The sequence below is a fragment of the Saccopteryx bilineata genome, chromosome 6, assembly GCF_036850765.1.
Source record: "Saccopteryx bilineata isolate mSacBil1 chromosome 6, mSacBil1_pri_phased_curated, whole genome shotgun sequence".
Taxonomy (NCBI): Eukaryota; Metazoa; Chordata; class Mammalia; order Chiroptera; family Emballonuridae; genus Saccopteryx; species Saccopteryx bilineata.
The window spans coordinates 107,310,921-107,330,962 of NC_089495.1; the positions used below are offsets into that span (position 1 = coordinate 107,310,921).

At 43.7% G+C, this 20,042-nt stretch overlaps 1 long non-coding RNA gene across 1 annotated transcript in view; it reads right to left on the reverse strand.

Moving 5' to 3' along the window:
- LOC136308629 (uncharacterized) overlaps positions 1-16,942 on the reverse strand; it is a 65,862-nt gene extending 48,920 nt beyond the window's left edge. Inside the window, exon 1 of the long non-coding RNA XR_010726139.1 lies at positions 16,728-16,942. This is a non-coding gene — a long non-coding RNA (uncharacterized lncRNA). The remainder of the gene's footprint in view (positions 1-16,727) is intronic.
- Positions 16,943-20,042: the final 3,100 nt, after the last annotated feature.

The window sequence follows — 20,042 nt, forward strand, 5'->3', positions numbered from 1 at the left end:
AATTCAAATAATGGAGTTTTCAAAACAAACACTGATACATATCCTACAACTTGTAAAATTACAGTGGTTTAGTATAATTTGTTAATTATTTTGACATGGTGGGCTCTCAGTATGTTCACTGATAGTTGATAGTGGAGATATCTCAATTCATTTACCAAGTTCCTTGAATCTGTTAGTTAATAACTCCCAACAAGAGTTTAGTGATATGGTATGATGTCAAAAATCTGTCTATAAATTTGCCATTAGTTTGTGAGGTGCACTTTTGCTAATTATTATTTTGTATGTCAAGAAGAATGGTCTCTTGCCTGACCAGGGGGTGGTATGATGGATAGAGCACTGGCCTGGGACACTGAGAACCCAGGTTGAAAACCCCGAGGTTGCTGGCTTGAACATGGGCTCATTCAGCTTGAGTGCAGGGTTGCTGGCTTGAGTATGGGGCCATAGATATTACCTCATGGTTGCTGGCTTGAGCCCAAAGCTTGCAGGCTTGAAGCCCAAGGTTGCTGGCTTGAGCCCAAGTTTGCTGGCTTGAACAAGGGGTCCTGGCTCAGCTGGAGCCCCCCTAGTTGAGGCACATATGAGAAAGCAATCAGTGAATTACTGAAGTGCCACAACAACAAGTTGATGCTTCTCATCTCTCTCCCTTCCTGTCTGTCTGTCTTTCTAGCTAGGAAAAAAAGAAAAGAAAAGTGGTCTCGTAAGAGCAAACATTTTACTAACACAAAAGAGAGAGAAATTTGTTCTTTGTTTATTTTGGCCAGCTGTGAGCTTCAAGTAATAAATACTCTGTGATCTAGCATCATCACGAGTAAAAAAGGTTTCTTGTGGAAATAATCAGCAACAATACTTACCTTGCAGGGTTGTTATAGGTTGTAGAGATCTTATATGTAAAGTGCCTACTACAGTAAATGGTGGCTATTATACTAATATATAATATTACATGACTTCTTAAGTATTAATATTCTTCTTATAGAGTGAATTGAAAATATATGAAGTACAGTCCATTTAAAACTTTTTTCTTGATTTTCAGATAAAGATGGGAAATGAAGGAAGACCACAAAACCTTCCTATCCAAATACTTTACAAATCGGGCAAAACAGAGAATAGTAAATATTCTAAGAACATTACAGAAGTAGCCAAAAAATGTCTATAACCTAAACTAATGACGGCCAAAGCAATATTGTTATTTCAAAACATGAATTTCGGACAACAAGAAATGAAATAGGCATGACTGGAAACTGAATTCTCACCAAAAGGAAAGACAGGCAATCCCAACACATTCCCTTAGACAACTCATTCTATTTTTCAAGACAGTTATGCCTTCTCTCTCCTAAATCTCCCACGTCTCTACTTCTTACTTCAAATTGTTGTTTTGTTGTTAAAGTTGTCACAAGAGAAACTCTTATTTCCAATACTAATCTACCAACCTGCTTTCATCTCTACTCATATATACTCTCTTCCTTTATAAAGGATCAACTATCCTCCTCCTATCCAAGGCAAACCTCTCTATTTATGTCCCAGACTCCATCTTGTCTTGTATAGTCAAGGATTGTGTTCCTGTGACTATTCCCTCCATTTCCTACATCTTCAATTTCTTCCTCTCTACTGGATTATTCCAGTCAATAAACATACTGCAACATTTCCCATCCTAAACATAGCATCACTCTAGACACCACATCCCTCTCTACTTACCATATTTCCCCATGTATAAGACGCACCTTTCCCTGAAAAATGTGGGGTCTAAAAACTGGGTGCGTCTTATCCAGTGGTTGAATATTTTTTTTACTTGCATTTCCTCCTTTTTTTGCACGGATGAGGAGTTGTATGAATCTTACGATGAATAAAACTTGAGTTCAATAACTATATAATACACTTTTTTTCAAATTTTGGGCCCCAAAATTAAGGTGAATCTTATACATGCGAGCGTTTTACACATGGGGAAATACGGTACATGGTGAGTAGGAGTCTATTTTTCTGCTCCCCTTTATAACAAAACTTTTCAAAGACTGTGTACACTTGCAGTCTCCACATCCTCACTTTACATATCTCTTCAATCCATTCTAGTTATGTTTACTGTCTCCACAGTTCCACCCTACCTGCCCCTTTGGAAAACATGATTACACTTTTACCAGGTCACTTTACTCGTCCCAAATGTTTGGGACCCCCATGCACATTCCTCACTCTTTTTCTGTTTCTCCAGCAACATTCATTTCCCCCAGTCATCTCTGCAACTTTTCTGATTTTAAATATTGTCAGTGTTTTTAGGACTCCTAAAATTCATTTTATAGCCCCTAATTGAGCTCTGAACTCATATTCAACCTTCTGCCTGAGAACTCTACTTAGATGTCTAATAAGGACCTCAAAGTTAGCACATTCACATCTCTTAATTTTCTCCAATTCAATTTATATCTCATCCATGCATGAAAATGACATTTTTATCCATTTGCTCTTGCTCAATGCAAAAACCTAGAAATCATCATTAATTCCACTTTGTACCAGTTTTTAAGATGTTGCCTCTTTAACAATAAAACCCTCTGTACTCTGCTTTGTGATGCTGGGCCTGGGACTTTACAAACTAAACTATATTTCTATTTTGCCAGCTGAATTCTTCCTACAGTTTGTCAATAAGGGTTATTAGAGAAAGACTAGTCAAGAAGAAGGAACAAGGACTTGTTCCTTTTAGGTTTTCTGCACTTGTTAGTATTGCTCTAGTTACTAGTCCTCCTTCTTGACAATGGCACATAGCTCCAAATTTCAACTTTTTTTACTCTTCGGTAATCAGCCCCAACATACCCTCTCAGAAGTACTGCAAGCAAATGGGCAGCACCCCCTCCTCTGAGGCCAGGGTTCCAGCTCTGCTGAGTCTTTCCTCATAGCTTCCGGATTTAATAACTTCCTATCTTCCCCGTGTTTATCCAGTACCAGAGGCAGCAGATCCTTCCTGAAGTTGCTCTATTATCTCAGTACTCCCTCTTTCCTTTTTCAGTTCTGCAACACTTATCTGATCAATTACTCATATAGTAGTCATCCCTTACCCACAGTTTTGCATTCTGTGATTTTAGTTAACCCAGAGATAACTGCAGCCTGAAAATATTAAACAGAAAATTCCAGAAATAGGCAGTACATTTTAAATTGCATGCCATTCCAAGTAGCGTGACAAAATCTCGTGCCATCCTACTCCATCCTGCCCAGCATATGAATCATCCCTTTGTCTCCACTCTGCATACACTCCCCGCCCCTTAGCCATGTCGTAGCTGTCTCAGTGTTCAGATCAACTACTGGAGTATGGAAGTGCTTCTGTTCAAGTAACCCTTATACTAGCCTCGTGCTTCGTCACAATGTCTTCTTCACATTCCCCTCAGTTCATCTCATTGCACAGGCACTTATCACCTCACATCATCACAAGAAAGGTGAGTACAATACAATAAGATATTTTGAGAGAGAGAACATTCATATAAATTATAGTATATCATTATAACTGTTCTGTTTTTATTGTTTTTAATCTCTTACTGTGCCTAATTTATAAATTAAGCTTGATCATAGGTGTGTATGTATAAGAAGAGACATAGTATATGTAGGGTTTGGTGGTATTATCAGTGATTTTTGGGAGTGGTCTTATAATGTATCCCCCACCTAAAGCAGAGTATTGCTATTGAAGTATTTTGTGGCAGCCAGACTGGCTTCCCTAAAGCACTTACCACCTCCCTGCTTCTCATCATACTCAAAACAAAATTCAGCGGTAGAGCCTCGGCCTAGCGTGCGGAGGACCCGGGTTCGATTCCCAGCCAGGGCACACAGGAGAAGCGCCCATTTGCTTCTCCACCCCTCCGCCGCGCTTTCCTCCCTGTCTCTCTCTTCCCCTCCTGCAGCCAAGGCTCCATTGGAGCAAAGATGGCCCGGGCGCTGGGGATGGCTCTGTGGCCTCTGCCTCAGGCGCTAGAGTGGCTCTGGTAGCAACATGGCGACGCCCAGGATGGGCAGAGCGTCGCCCCATGGTGGGCGTGCCGGGTGGATCCCGGTGGGGCGCATGCGGGAGTCTGTCTGTCTCTCCCTGTTTCCAGCTTCAGAAAAAAAAAAAAAAAATTCAGATCCCTCACTAGGGCCCACCACCCCTCTTGTGACCTGCCCCATCCCATTCTCTAGTCTCATCTTTCACCACCTTCTGTTTACTCTGTTGGCTCCAATCATCCTGTCTTGGACATGCCATCTTCCTACAGCATGGCCTTTGTCCTTGCTCTTCTCTCCATCTGGATTACCCAGGTGTCCTAGCTCACTGCCTCACTGCATTCAGGTCTCTTCTTAGATGCCATCGTAGAGAGGCCTGCTTTCACTGCTCTCTGTAAAATGCACAATTCCTTCCCCCACCCTTCTAATTCGTTACTTGGGTTTCTTATTATTACTACTGGACTTTATAAATTTCTTTACTTCTTCCTCCTCACCCTCACTAAAAGCTTTACAGCTTCATAAAAGTAGGGATATGATCTTATTTACTACTGATCTTGGCACTTAGTAAATTCCAGCTGACAAATGAATTTAATAAATAACTTGAAGCAAATACAGAAGTAGACCAAAGTAGTTGCAAAGAAGATAATATTCTAGCAAGATAAAGACAATATAGAATAGCCTGATTCAGCTCCCTGAGTATGTGATACAGCGAATGGATAAGATAAAAGCACTTAAAGATGTAATAAAAGAACATTTCCACAAAATAATGAAAGAACTGACTCTGTAGTAAAATATATATATATAAAAATATACACAATATTCAATATGGAGGCATCTCATGATTAAGCTATTAATGATAAAGAATAAAGGAAAAAACTTTTCAGACCTCTAAGCAGAAAATGAAATAATGTGAAAAGGGAGGAAATCATGTTGGCTTTAGACTTCCTCTAAGCAATATCAAAGCCAGAAAACAAAGGAAAAACTGTCTGCACAGTTTTAAGGCAAAGCCAGGGTAATCCCAACTATTATATCTAAATAAGTGCCAGGTAAGAATTACCGAAAGCTTGATCAGGTGGTGGCAAAGTGGATAAAGCATCAGATTGGGATACAGAGGACCCAGGTTTGAAACCTCGAGGTCGCCAGCTTGAGCACAGGGTCACTGGCTTGAGCATGGGATTATAGACATGACCCCATGGTCACTGGCTTGAGCCCAGAGGTTGCTGGCTTGAAGCCCAAGGTCACTGGCTCGAGCAAGGGGTCACTTGCTCTACTGTAGTTCCCCCGGTCAACGCACATATGAGAAAGCAATCAATGAACAACTAAGGTGCCACAACGAAGAATTGATGCTCCTCATCTCTCTCCCTTCCTGTCTGTTTGTTCCTATCTGTCCCACTCTCTGTTGCTCTCTCTCTTGCAAAAAATAAATAAATAAATTACCAAAAAAGGCAAATACTATATAATGTCTATGAGTCGATGTTAAAAAAAAAAAAAGGAAACTACTTAATTAAGGGCAGATAATTAAATGATGAATGAAAATTAGTAACTAGCATTTGGAGAATCAAGGCACGTTATGAGCACTGGATTTTAAAATCCAGACCAAGAACAAATGACCAAAAGAATTAGGATTACAAAATAAAAATAAACATCAATACCTTGACTTTCTAAAAATAATTATATAACCAATAAAAATGCATTTTTCCTATCAGTCTATTGGCATTTTTACATTTGAAACATACAAAAAAAGTGTCCAAACAATACTTTTTTAAACTTTGGATAATTTAGAAAATAAGATCTTTTATGGCAAACATACTTTTTAAAAATAACTTCAACAATTCCTTCAGTTGATCTTGCTACTATCAAATTGAAATTTAAATGTCTGCCTGACCTGTGGTGGCACAGTGGGTAAAGCATCAACCTGGCTTTATCCCGGCTTGCCTGGTCAAGACACATATGGGAGCTGATGCTTCCAGCTCCTCCCCCCTTCTCTCTCTTTCTCTCTCTCTCCCCTATTTAAAAAAAAAAAAAGAATAAAATTAAAAATAAATTTAAATGTAATACTTTATTATTTAAAAGTAGTGTGCATGTTCCCATCTTAAATAAGATCATATTTGTATAATTGCATAAAAATATGCCTTCCATGAAGTTAATTTAATATTGATGGTAAAATAATCTGGGATCTCTGGAGATTTGAAAACTTTCCTATAACTTGTTTGAATTATTTATAAGTGAACATATATCATTTTAATGAAACCAATAAAGATATCCTTAAAATACTATTATTCACAACAACATAAATCTACTGAACACTACTAAACTGTATACATTTTCAAATGGTTTAGTTGGTAAATTTTCTTTTTACTGCATGTAAAATTTTTTAAATTTAAAATGCTATTATAAAACTTGTAAAATTGATCTAGCCATTATAATTAGTTAGCAATTGAATTTTGATTCTACCAAATTTTCCCCAAATCAATTTTGCCACCAAACTTTACCCCTCAAATTATACCCTCCACATAATACTCTGTACCTGTCTATACCCTATATAATTTAATTTTAGAAAGCATAGATTATTCACTAACAGACATTGTTATAAGTACACAAAATGAAAAGGTACTTATAAAAGGTAACTAATAGCCCAGGCCAGGTTGCTCAGTTGATTAGAGTGTCATCCTGATATGGGAAGGTTGCAGGATGTCCCATCAGGGCATATATAAGAGAATGCATAAATAACTGGAACAACAAATTGATGATTATCTCTCTTTTCCTCTTTCTCTTCCCCTTCCTCTTTCTCTAAATATGTAAATAAAAAATTTGAAAAAGTAACTTATATGTTATGTTCCTTTATTCAGTATCTTAGGTTATAAGAATGTAAGTAAGTACAGTGGTACCTTGACACAGGAGCACTTTAAATCACGAGCAATTTGAGAGATGAGCAGTCACTCGTGGGATTTTTTGCTTTAAGACACGAATGGATATTTGAATCATGAGCTTCCACTACCCTCCACTAGATGGCCTGCCAAACGGTCTGAAAGGGAGGAAGAAACAAACTTCCATGGAAAGGTTTTTGTTGAAATGGCTTCTAAGTGAAAGCGAGGAAAGTGGGGTGAAAAAGCCAAAAGTCAGTGAAGAAGATGATTGTTGGGCAAATGAGTTTGTAAAATTTGTATTTTCTGGCCCTGGCTGGTTGGGTTAGTGGTAGAGCGTTGGCCTGGCATGCAGGAGTCCCAGGTTTGATTCCCGGCCAGGGCACACAGGAGAAGCGCCCATCTGCTTCTCCAGCCCTCCCCCTCTCCTTCCTCTCTGTCTCTCTCTTCCCCTCCCGCAGTCAAGGCTCCAATGGAGCAAAATTGGCCCAGGTGCTGAGGATGGCTCTGTGGCCTCTGCCTCAGGCGCTAGAATGGCTCTGGATGCAACAGAGCGATGCTCCAGAGGGGCAGAGCATCGCCCCCTGGTGGGCATGCCGGGTGGATCCCGGTCGGGCGCATGTGGGAGTCTGTCAGACTGCCTCCCTGTTTCCAGCTTTGGAAAAATGCAAAAAAAAAAAGAAAATTGTATTTTCTGAGTTTTCTCAATTTTATTGTTAAAAATGGAGCTGGGCAGCTATCTGTGAAATTGCTAATTACCTTCCTGCTTAGGAAGGGCCATTGTTATGCTAATGTCTCCTCCCCTTCCGCCAGCATCTTTGCCTGACTGTGAAGGTAAATACACTTCATAAACCAGTTTATTTCTTTACATTCTCTCATTATGTGTGTGTGTGTATATATATACATATATATGTATTTGTTATTTATAAAGTACATTTTCTTATTTAAAAGCATATAAAACAAAAAATTCATATGGTTTTTGGGGGCTGGAAAGGATTAATTCCCATTAACTTAAATAGGGAAATTCGATTTGACACATGAGCAAATTGAGTCACGAGCTTGGCCATGAAACAAATTAAACTCGTGTGTCAAGTTACCATGGTATTTGTCATTTGATTTACCCGTATTTCCCCATGTATAAGATGCAACTTTTCCCAAAAAATTTGGGGACTAAAAACTGGGTGCATCTTATACAGTGGTTGTAGGGTTTTTTACTTGCATTTCCTGCTTTTCTGTGCTTGTTTTTGTGCTCATTGTTGAAGACAGTGATTCGTCATCAGACACAGATGAGAACAAGTTAATGGATGGGAGTTTTGACAGTGAATTTTATGAATTTTATGATGAATAAAACTTGAGTTCAATAACTTTATATAATACATTTTCCCCCCAATTTTGGGCCCCAAAATTAAGGTGCATCTTATACATGGGAGCATTTTACACATGGGTAAATATGGTACATATTTAAAAGAAAATTTTGAATTTTAATTTTTTTCTGATTGTTAAAATAATATGTAGTCATTATAGAAAACATGAAGAAGAATATAAAAATTACTATAATCACATTATATGTTTTAGTATATTTCCCCCTGCCCTTTTTAGGTGCATATAAATAAAGCATTTTTAAATAAATGAGAAATAGTTCTATAACCTAAAATTTTAACTGTACATTAAATATTTCTCTGGCATTATTTTTAGTGGTTGAAAAATATTCCATTAGATTACTTCACCTTTGTTTTATTTACTGCTCCTTAAATGTTGAATATTTAGATTGTTTCCTCTGTATAGATACTGTAGTATATATAAATGTTCAATTTCTTATTTGATTATTTCCTTAGGATTGGTTCCTGAGAGTGGAACTACTGTACTAAAGATTTGGACATTTCTTAAACTCCTGAAAGGTAATATAATAATTGATGAGATTGTAAATTTCACTGTACTCTTAGCAACATTGGTTATTAGCACTTCTTTTCAGTCTTTCTCAATCTAATGGGAAGATTCTGTAATTTAATTTGGTAAAGTTGAGTGTTGTTTACATAATCATATTAATAACTTGACTACCTCGAGGACTTATAATTCTTTGTCTTCTCCTTGATGCTTACTTAACAGAGAGCCTTGTCCAGAACTGAAGTCATCTATTTTTTATTGGCTTTGGCAATATTTCTTTTAAAATAAATATTTTGAATATATAGAAAGGTGAAGAAGACTAACATAAGGGGTCCAAATTATTTCACTTAAAAAGACTGTATTTAGTTCTTTTTTTTTTTTTTTTTTTTTTTCCATTTTTCTGAAGCTGGAAACAGGGAGAGACAGTCAGACAGACTCCTGCATGCGCCCAACCGGGATCCACCCGGCACGCCCACCAGGGGCGACGCTCTGCCCACCAGGGGGCGATGCTCTGCCCATCCTGGGCGTCGCCATATTGCGACCAGAGCCACTCTAGCGCCTGAGGCAGAGGCCACAGAGCCATCCCCAGCGCCCGGGCCATCTTTGCTCCAATGGAGCCTTGGCTGCGGGAGGGGAAGAGAGAGACAGAGAGGAAAGCGCGGCGGAGGGGTGGAGAAGCAAATGGGCGCTTCTCCTGTGTGCCCTGGCCGGGAATCGAACCCGGGTCCTCCGCACGCTAGGCCGACGCTCTACTGCTGAGCCAACCGGCCAGGGCTGTATTTAGTTCTTTATAGACTATTAATACTATCAGCTAGCAATATATTTTATTTTTTAAATGTCTTTATTGAAATCATACTGAGATTATTGTTTAATGTGCCATTTTCACTATGGTACTTCCTAAAATGCTTCTAAATGCTTAATTTATAAGGTTAAGAAAAACAATCACTAGATAACTACTTTGAAATAATTTCCTCAACCCTGCCTTCATCAAGATGCCTAGAACAGACTGGCTCACTTTCAATTTTCTTTCATGTTATCATTACTATGATACCATTGTATAGATAGGGTAATAAGCATTCTAGCATACAAAAAAAAAAGCATCTGTACAACTGTAGGGCACGGTTTGGGGTTGTTCCTCCTTTGGAACTGCATTACGTAATTTAAAAGTGTTTACTTAAGCTCCTTTGGGTTGCTTCCATGGTAGCTGTGAAGTCACAATCAGGAACAGTTTTGGCCTGATAACAAAGTCTGTTCGTTTGACATGAGCACTGTATCAGTTTTATTTTTATCATTGCTAATAAGAATCTTTAAAAACAAAGATGCTTCATTTATTTTGCTTTTTAAAAACATGCTACTTCAAAAACCATTAAGAAGTACACACAAAAAACAAAGGGTTTATAAATGTAAACTTGCTTATTATCTAGATGCACTGATTTTAAAACTTATATTCTATAATATGAATTCAGTTTTATTTTCACTCAATATATCTATAAATATGCAAAGTCAGCAAAATATGATATATAGCGGTATTAGACAGCCTTTAAGAGAGTATGAATTATTAAAATGGCCTAAGCACTATTTCTTTCTCTAAGTCATAAAGGAAGTCTAAGAGAACATCAAAGATATATAAATTATGTCAGTTTTATGAGAATTAAAAAGGTATATGCTATAAGATTATTTACTTTTGATTACTCAATGAAAGGAACTATTTTCAGTTCCTTAGAGAACTCAAGCTCATTTACCAACCAAGTAACTATTATTTTTTTCAAAAGCATGCTACTTCAAAAACTCTGTGTACCGATTTTAAAGAAAAATAATGTGGTCTGCATTGAAAACATGGGAAAAGAGTCACTTAAATTTTGTAATGTAATAACCAAGTGTTATATCACCTTCAAGGAAACATACAAATTCTTATAAACTACCTAAAATCTCAACCATCCTTTTGGAATTACTGAATTTTATGAATAAACAAGTCTAAGTCAAGATTCTGACATCTAAAAACATTTCTTTTTTAGAAATGTCATTTCATTTTAATTATGTAATATGAACTTATTATAAAATTACTTATTGGAATAATCTCCATAGCATTTTGCTTTTTTAACTTTGAGAGGTAATGGCCTTGCTAATGACCAAGTGATGCCCCAAGTCAGGAACAATTTATGGAGAGATCAGAAAAAACTTTTAGGACCTGATCATTGCCCTAGCAGTATAGCCACTGTGGGGGTCCTACCTAGTTTGAGAGAGAGAGGTGTCTGTGTTAAGCAGGCCTGACCTGGAGAAATGTTCATAAAGGAGAAGGGGAGAAGGTTATGAGGGAAACTGCCTATTCAGATTAGCTTGGGATTAGCTTTGCTGTAACAATTAAATGTTTGGGTTTTTATATTTCTTTCTAATATCAAAAAGAGGATGTTTATTTAGTTCCTTATATTTAAGCATTTTAAGTAAACAACACATTGTTTATAAATAATTTTATCTGATTTATAATGTGTGGTGATTTTAAACACAGCAATTTTTTTTTTTTTTTTTTTCATTTTTCTGAAGCTGGAAACAGGGAGAGACAGTCAGACAGACTCCCGCATGCGCCCGACCGGGAACCACCCGGCACGCCCACCAGGGGCGACGCTCTGCCCACCAGGGGGCGATGCTCTGCCCATCCTGGGCGTCGCCATGTTGCGACCAGAGCCACTCTAGCGCCTGAGGCAGAGGCCACAGAGCCATCCCCAGCGCCCGGGCCATCTTTGCTCCAATGGAGCCTTGGCTGCGGGAGGAGAAGAGAGAGACAGAGAGGAAAGCGCGGCGGAGGGGTGGAGAAGCAAATGGGCGCTTCTCCTGTGTGCCCTGGCCGGGAATCGTACCCGGGTCCTCCGCACGCTAGGCCGACGCTCTACCGCTGAGCCAACACACAGCAATTTTTTTAGATCCTTTTTTTTTTTAAGTTTTATTTATTCATTTTAGAGAGGAGGAGGGGGGGAGGAGTAGGAAGCATCAATTCCCATATGTGCCTTGACCAGGCAGGCCCAGAGTTTCAAACTGGCGATCTCAGCGTTCCAGGTTGACGCTTTATCCACTGCGCCACCACAGGTCAGGCACATAGCAAGTTCTTTAACACACCTCCCATTAAAAGATATAATCTAATTTCTCTTTCTAGAATATGTATGGCATTAGTGATTTGCCGCTAATGAATAGAATCTGGAGGTGATGCTGCATTATGTCTAAGGTCATGAAAGGTAATAATAACTGCTTCACTTGTTTCTCAGTCTTGAGACCCTGGAACCTAGCAACTTGCTTAGAGAAGGCCCAGACCACAAGGGGAGGTCAAGAGTAGGTGTTCTGGCTGATAGCCCCAGCTAGGTCCTAGCCTTCAGTCAGTCCTAATCCCTAGACATGCCAGTAAACACCTTTAGATGATGCAAGCCTCCAGCCTATGAGCTGTCCCAGCTGATGATGCCAAGGGGATCAGAAACAAGCTGTCCCTCCCTACAAAGCCCTACCCAAATTGTATATTCATGAGTAAAGTTAACATGTGAAACCCCTAAATTCTGGGGTGTTTGTTATGTACTTGAGTCCCTGCTTCCAAGAAATCTGTAGCTCAGTATAGCTGTAACAAGTAGGTAGGAGATAGAGGAAGCAAAAGAAAATTCCTTTCCCTCCACTTTGGTTTCCTTAGCCAGACTGAAATCTTAGCACCTCCCAGTACTAACTGTTGGTGATTAAGTGTGGTTTTGAAGTGCCATTAGGAACAAAAACACCATCATGGGGACGCAATCTGTCTGAACTTTTTCCTTGAATGTTTAGTGGCTGAGCAAGGAAAAATGAAAGCTTGATTCCCTACACTTCTTTTCTTCTCCCCTAAGTATCCCTAGTTTCAGAAAAAAGGGAAGCAAGATTTAATCCTCCACTCATCTCCCTTCTGAATTAGAATCTTTCAAAAGGTGCTTTCTTTGTCATTGAATGAGTACATAGCCTTTTCATTCTTATAAAGGGACCAAACCAGCAACAGGTTTTCATTTCTTATCAAGGAAGCAGGATTTACTAATCAAAGTTATAAACTAGGGACACCACACTTTAGTCCAGTGGTTCTCAAACTTTTTGAAGTTGGGACACATTTAAAATCCTACAAATAATTGTAGGTGCACTATATACAAATTTCTGAGAAATATGTTATAATAAGTCAAGTATTAAAGAAAAAAAAAGTCCAAGTGTGCTTTTATGGTATTAAATGAAATAAATATGACAAAATTAAATTTATTCTGACATTAAAAAACATTTTTATGTTATATATTTTGAGTTATGCTTTTTAGAATTCCTAAAAAAGAGAGATTAAAAAATAAAAAAACAACAAAATGGTTATCTTTTTATATATAGATACATTCGCAGTAAAATTTAGTAAATTCGGCAGGTCCCAGTGCAAATGTGTTAAGTTTTTTCACTCTTGTGTTTATGAGGAACATGAGCTTGATGTGTCCTAGTGATTTCTTCAATGTTTGGGCATATATTTGAAAGGCCAACTCTCATTTCCTTGTCAATACATTGAAGAATTCCTCTCTTTACTCTTAATTGTGTTGAAGGTAGAAAATCCTAATTCACATAAATAGGATGTTGAAAATTGTAGTAAAATATTCAAAGCTTTTTTAGATATTGCCACATATTCTTTTATACAAATCCAAAAGGCTTCAAGAGACAATTCCTTATGTTTAATCATCAATCCAAAACCCCCACCATACATATCTTCTTAACTTTACACCAAACAAGGGATAGAAGAAACTTGCCTCCAGTCTTTCCAGGGAACATGGGGGTAGTGTAAACAATCCAGCACCACAGCTTAACAGCCTTTTGCAACCTAATCAGGCAAGTGAGGTGGGGGGTTGGGCAGACTGTCAGCTTACAGCCAATTTCCCACACCTTTGTGCCCCCAAAATCTAAACTTCAAAAACCCTATTGGTTTTTTGGTCCCCAACAGGCACATATTTCTCTGGAATACCATAGGGTGCACCTGGAAATCTTCTAGGGCACACACTTTGAGAACCACTGCTTTAGTTACTCATCACTGTCCTTAGAGGTTCCTCTGGCTCCTCTCATTTCCCTAAATGTGGGTGGACCCCAGAGTACCCTCCCCAGAATCCTTCTCAACTAACACACTCCCTAGTCCACTTATGCACTTCTGTGGCTGTAGCTAATTCCTACAGTTTAATGGCTCCAAAGAGCCAGACCTTCCTTCCAACCCTCCTGGGATAGTTCCCGAATACTTTAAATTCCATAGGGACAAATCACAGTTCCTCCTCTGGATTTGAGGCCCACTCCTTTGTCCAGTCCACACCCTAGACCAGAAATTTCAGCATCCCTTGCCCCACAAAGCCAATCAGCTTCCCATCCTTCTGAATCCCTTTAATTACTTTTCTTGAACCTCTCTTCTCTTTTCCCCCTGCCACTAGGTACACAGCAGTGGTCCTAGTCAATTCCTACTTAGATCATAGGCGGTTTTACAGTCCCATCTCCAAAACCCCAGCCAGTGTAATCTTCTCACACCTGACCATGCCTTTCCATTAAAAGAAGTTTTTTTCATGGTTTTCCCTTTCCTATAGGTTTTAATCCTGAGGCCCAATAGTCATTTATTTACTCACAAAGCACAGTAAACCCTTTGAAGTTGTATTCAAAATGGTGCATTTTTTTCCATAGATTCTTAAAAGGGAATGTGTACCCCAAAAGGCTAAAAATTTGTAGGTCTCAGGCTAAAGTCCAAATTCCTCAACACAGAATACAAGGCTCCACATGACCTGGCCTTCCCCATCCTTCCAGCTGCATTTCTCACCCCCTCTTCACTTCCCACATGTCCTACCCATACTTAGTTTGCCTTAATTCTTCACTGCAAGCCCTTGTGTATGCTGCTTTGCTTCTCAGTTCAGGAAACCCTTTCCTTTCTTCTTAGCTGGCCTAACCTTTGCCATCCTGGAAGCCACCTTGAAAGAAGCCACCTTTCTAAGAAGCTTCAGGTCACCCTACCTGCAGAAATTTGTGCAGGCTAGGCAAACGGGGTGTGAATTCTGACTTCCCTGAAGCCAGCCTACCAATTGCTCTTTCTCTTAGTATCTACCTCCTGGACTTTCAAATTGAACCCCAGGCTGTTATTATACATTTTTGTAGTGCTTAAATAGGAAAGAGAAATTGGGGGTAAATATGTAATTTATACTTGCCAGTAGACTTTTGATAATAAATCCCATTCTTTCCTATTACAGAATGTTGTATAGGAATGTTCAACATCAAATTAATAAAGGCAGCTCTGATATTCAGAGATCCACTAGGAGTTAATTTATCTGAATTGCTGTTCCTGATTTACTGCGACTCCACCCAAAAAGGGCAGTCTACCATTATATGTACCTAAAATCATCTACCCCGGAAGATGTTCCAGCTTTTTGGGATAAATCCTGTTCTGCCTAGTCTGCTAATATCTTACAGAATAAGCTCTCTGTCAAACCTTTTCACTTTTAAAAGTCTTATAATTGTTGCCTGCAACGCAGCTCTTTGCCCTTTTTGGGCTGAGGATCTGTGAGAAGTGTATTTCTCTGATCGTAATGCATCAACTTATAAATAAAGCTCACCTCAGTGAGTCACCAAAACCTTGTTTCCCCAAATAAAGAAGGCTGGAATGCCATCCCCTGGAATGGTGACAGGCTCCTACCACATATCACCGGCGCTGGACACTAGGCCTGCTCAGGTGAGCGGGTAACCGACCACCCGGCGTCTAGGGAACGCGGACAAGGCCGCTGATTCCCAGCCAAAAGTCGACAATGTCGGACTTCTGGAGAGCCAACAGCGCTCCCAGGACGCCAGGGAACTTGGCCTTGACAGCTCTGGGGCCGTCCCGGCCCCCTCCCGAGCTGGGAGCTGGGGGGGGGGGGGGGGGAGGTGCAGCACCAACCACCGCCCTGCACCGCCTGCCCTGGCACACAATGGAGCGCCTCCGGAGCAAGTGACTAAGGCTGAGATTCAGGACCCAGGTCCAGGACTCCAGACCGCTGGGGTAGCATGCTGGGGCCAAAGCCGTTAAGAGAACCCCTATGTACTAAGCCCACTCCGCACTTCGAGAAGGCTGCTTGCTAGTACTAGAGGCTGAGGAGTCGAGATTGGGGAGGGAGCGGAAGTGCCACCCCCTGCAGTCAGGGGACGGTGACGTCACAGCTACTGTCAGCCTGTAGCAGTAGTGTCTGCCCACCACGTGACCCAAATCGTGTCGTTGTCGTCGTTGTGATCCTCCTCCTCCTCCACCTCCTCCTCCGTCCCCCGATTCTCCACCGAATCCCGCGCTCGCCCCCTCCACCCAAGCCCAGGCTCCCACTTCTCCCCCCCCCCCGCCCCTTCCCCCCCAACTTTTGTCCTCCCTGCTCCAGCAAGGCTGTCAACAGTGCCAGCTCCGCCCCCTCGCCCTGCGCCCAGTGTAACCGCCACGGCGGCGCGGCGGGCTGGCGCGCTCAGGTTCCCAGCTCCTGGAGGAGCATGCCCTACGCCTCCACCTAGCCCCCCAATTCTTGGTGCGCTGGGTGCGTGGGCGCCGAATCCAGGCTGTGTGGCGGCGTGCAGTAACAGCGCTTTTCTGCTCAGCCGTGCTATAACAGCCGCAGGACCAGCAGAGACGCCAGGTCCAAGCTCCGAGGGGGCGAGTCCCTGGCACGTCTCCACCGGGGGTCGGCCCCTAGGCGGGAGCGGCAGCCGGAGACCCGCCCTCGACCCCCACCCAGCTTCCCGCGCTCCTTGCCGGCGTTCCCTCCTCCGCTCTCCCTGCTGCCTAGGCGGCGCACGCTAGTCCTGCCTAGTTTCTTCTCGGGCGGCGGTGCGGGCACTGGCCTTTCGACTGGGGGGCAGGCGCGGACCGCCTTTTGAGCCCGCTCGGCCACCCCGCCGTGGACTCCTGGGATTACAGATTTGGTGCTGTCATTGCTGCGCCTCGTTCTATATTTCCCCCTCAATTCCTTTCTAAAAGTAGAAGCTTTGGGGAGGGGAAAAGAAAACCCAGTGCAGAAAGGGGCGGTACGGACTGACCTGTCAACGGTGGAGAAGGAAGTAAGACCCCTGGCCGGGGTTAGCTCTCCAGCCCGCGCAGGGACCGGAGCTCTGGGTTCGTGCGGAGCAGCGCGGCGGCAGCTGTACTTCAGCTAGGTGTCCCCCCTCGCGGCGCAGCCCTGCCGCGTCCGCCCCCTCCCCGAAGCCCGCTCCCAGCCCCATCACCAGGGACCAGGGAACCCCCTAGCTCGATTTTTTTTTTGTGCAGTTTCAGCAAAGCTCCGAGGAAGTTGGTCCTTTTGTTCCACTATTTATAGATTGCGTCAACATTGCGAAAAGGAGGAGGCGGAGCGGTGGCCCCTCCCCCTCCCCCCACCAGCGCCTGGGAGAGAAAAGCCCCAGCACACGACCTAAGTACACAGCGCGCTAGTCGCCCGCCTGCCCCTGGCCTCCAGCTCGCCGCTTTCCCCTCCTCCAGAGCGCTGCCAACCCGGTCACGTGCCCGGCCTGGAAAACTAGCTACCGGGGGCTCTGCGCCGCCTGCCAGGCTTCGTGGCTGCTGCGGCTGTCTCGCTCACCCGTGCTCCTAGCTCGTGGGCTCTGTGGCCCAGGCGTCGCGCACAGCGTGGGCACCCTCGCCCTAGCCACCGGCCGGGGACCCCTGGGTCCATGGCTCGTGGGTGTTTTTGCTAGCTTTTTGCGCTTCCGCCCTCGTCCTTCCTTCCCGCTTCGGGAGCGCCACCGCCCTGGTCTCAGAGAGCGCGCGTTTGGGCCTCGCCTGGGAGTAAGGGGCCGGACTTGTCCCTGGCGCTGCCACTTTCCCAGGCCTTGAGATGCCCGTCTCCCCTGGGCCCCGCATAGTGGGGTAGGGGCGGGAGCCTGCGGGGTCGGGGGTGGCTCGCAGCAGCTCGCAGGACTGGCCGCTGAGCGCGGGAAATGCCCTGCGGCCGTTCTGAGACGCGCAGAGAAGCTCTTCCTGCTCCGCAGGTGCAACGAAGGTTGCGCGATCTCGCCGCTTTCCGGACAGTTAGGGACTAGGCATTTTGCAGACCTGAGCCGAAGTGGGGGGAATCTAGTTTTGGAGGAGTTACTGGAAGTTGTTGTATCTGTGCCAAAAACATTCGAACTTTCCTTCTAAACCTGACGGCGAAATGATAGGCCCCGTCATACCCTCCGAAGTGAAACTGAGCTCCCTACCGGCCTAAAGCCTCGGTTCCTGAGCTAAGTGTAAACAAGGCTAGAGGTAAATAAGAGAGGAAGGCCTTATAACAAAACCAAGTGCGAGTAGCCTATTTGAGCGTTTTTTACCTTCGCAGCTTCCGGTCTTTTCCCTAAGTGATTTATTTAGATCGCAGTTGAACTTTCCAGAGTCGGAATAAAATAATTGAGCGCATCAGATCAGGGGTGGGAGAAAGCTGGGGCTGAACTAGGACGAGTGCAGGAAACACGTCGCCTTTCCGGGCAGCTGGATAGTGTGGTAAACAGTCTGGAAGGGTTATGCTATTTTCTAAGGAGTTTGGAGAGACTGTTCCCTGAACTCATCCTCCTTGGGGGCTTCAGAACAGGCTGGGGAGGGGGCAGGGCGGGACACTGCACACACCCGCGCCACCTCCTCACCTCGTCCCGGGCCAGGATTCCTGGCCAGGCTCTGGTCTAGTCCAAACCCAGCAACGCTTCCTCGGGGGCCACGCCCGGCAACAATCAGTTTACCTCAATTTGAGAAACTTTGCCAGGTTTGAACCGATTTTTTTTTAAGAGGGAGACTTGAGGCCATGAGTTCATATGTTTAGCAATGTGAGCTTCACTCGCTGTAAAGAGGGAGGCGAGCGAACTGCGCAGTAGTTGCTGGGTTTCCGAAGTGCGAAGCTGAGCCCAGTCGCCGCAGATTGTATTGCGTGTTGGTGTCCTCACACTGAGGGTGCTCAGACCTTGCTGCCAAGCTGGCTGTATTATATCTCGCGCGCCTTCCCTCTGGGTTTCTTTCTAAGTCAATGCGCGGCCAGCCCTCTCCCAGCGATTCTATTTTGCCTTGTCGTCTCCTTGAAAGGCTCTGCCCGCCTTTTCGTTTCCTCACTAGTTTTGATGCGTATCTGTTTTTTTGCAAAAATAAAACAAGCCGAGGCCTCCTGGCCCTTCTGGCCCCTGCAAGGAACCAGGGTGCACAGGCCTTAGCTTTAGCCTTGCTTCCGCTTCCCTCCCCCAGTTTCCTGCCGAACTAAGGGGTCCCCACACTTTGACGGGAGACGCGCTTTCCACCCCCACTCTGTCCTTCTGCGGTCTTCCCAGCTGCGGAGAGGAGGGAGCGAAAGCAAAACGAAAGCACCCGGGGCGCTTTGGTCGCAGCAGCTCCACAGAGCGCGGCTGTGGCAGGCCCAGGTCTGGGCTCGGAGGGCGAGAGTGGGCGCCCCAGCTCTGCGGAAACGCGGGAGGGGGTGGTCCCAGGAGGGCGCCGGGGAAACTCCTCCTCTCCCTGGAAAACCGACCGTTATAATCGTATACCAGCTCCGAAGGAAAAATTTGGTCTGGGTCTTGAGTTGAAATTCGAGACTGATTGGACCTTGTGGAAGGGACACAGAGGCAAAGGAATGTGGTGTGAAGGCTAACGTTGGTCCCCAACGACGGATTCCGGAGGAAGCCCAGAGGAGAAGAAGCGGGACAAGACGCATAGAAACCACCAGGTGCCAGAGGCCCACGCAATTGTTGCGCTACTGAGGTGGGATAAGTACCCGGCGTCCCATCAAAAACCAGAGTTCTAAGCGGCATAAAAGCTTCAGGAAACTCGGGTGACATCCTCCGCGCCCGCCCTCCTTCCTTGCGGTCTTCAGTGCAGGGACAGAGCGGCCTGTGCAGATTTTGACGAAGCGCAGCCCGTGTGGGCGGCCTTACCAAGGCCGCAGACCTTTTCAGTTAAGGAAAGGCGTGAGAATATGTTCAGACAGTGAAGGTAACTCCTCACAATCACCCCTCAGGAATGGTAGCCAGATCCAGTCTGGTCAACTAAAATAAGTCTTCGATTCCCCCATCCTCCTCCACAGTGAGCCAGCGCTGGAAGATCGGCCTGCAAGGTGCTCGCTCTGTCAAGGTGTACTGGTGTCACGCCAGTACGTTTACGCAACCGAGAGCCGCGAAGACCCCATCTTACCCGAATAAACAACTGTATTCTATTACTGGCGCCTTTGTTCTAGCAGTATCTTTGGGTTTTGGCAAGTGTTAAAAAATCATTTGATCATAAATGAGTCGAACGTGGAAACATAGTTTGTGTGAGTGCTTGGATCTGTACTCTCTCACCGGCACCTAGTGCAGCGCGCCCACTTGCAGTCACACCTCCAGTGGTTCAGAGGCGCGTTCGCACTC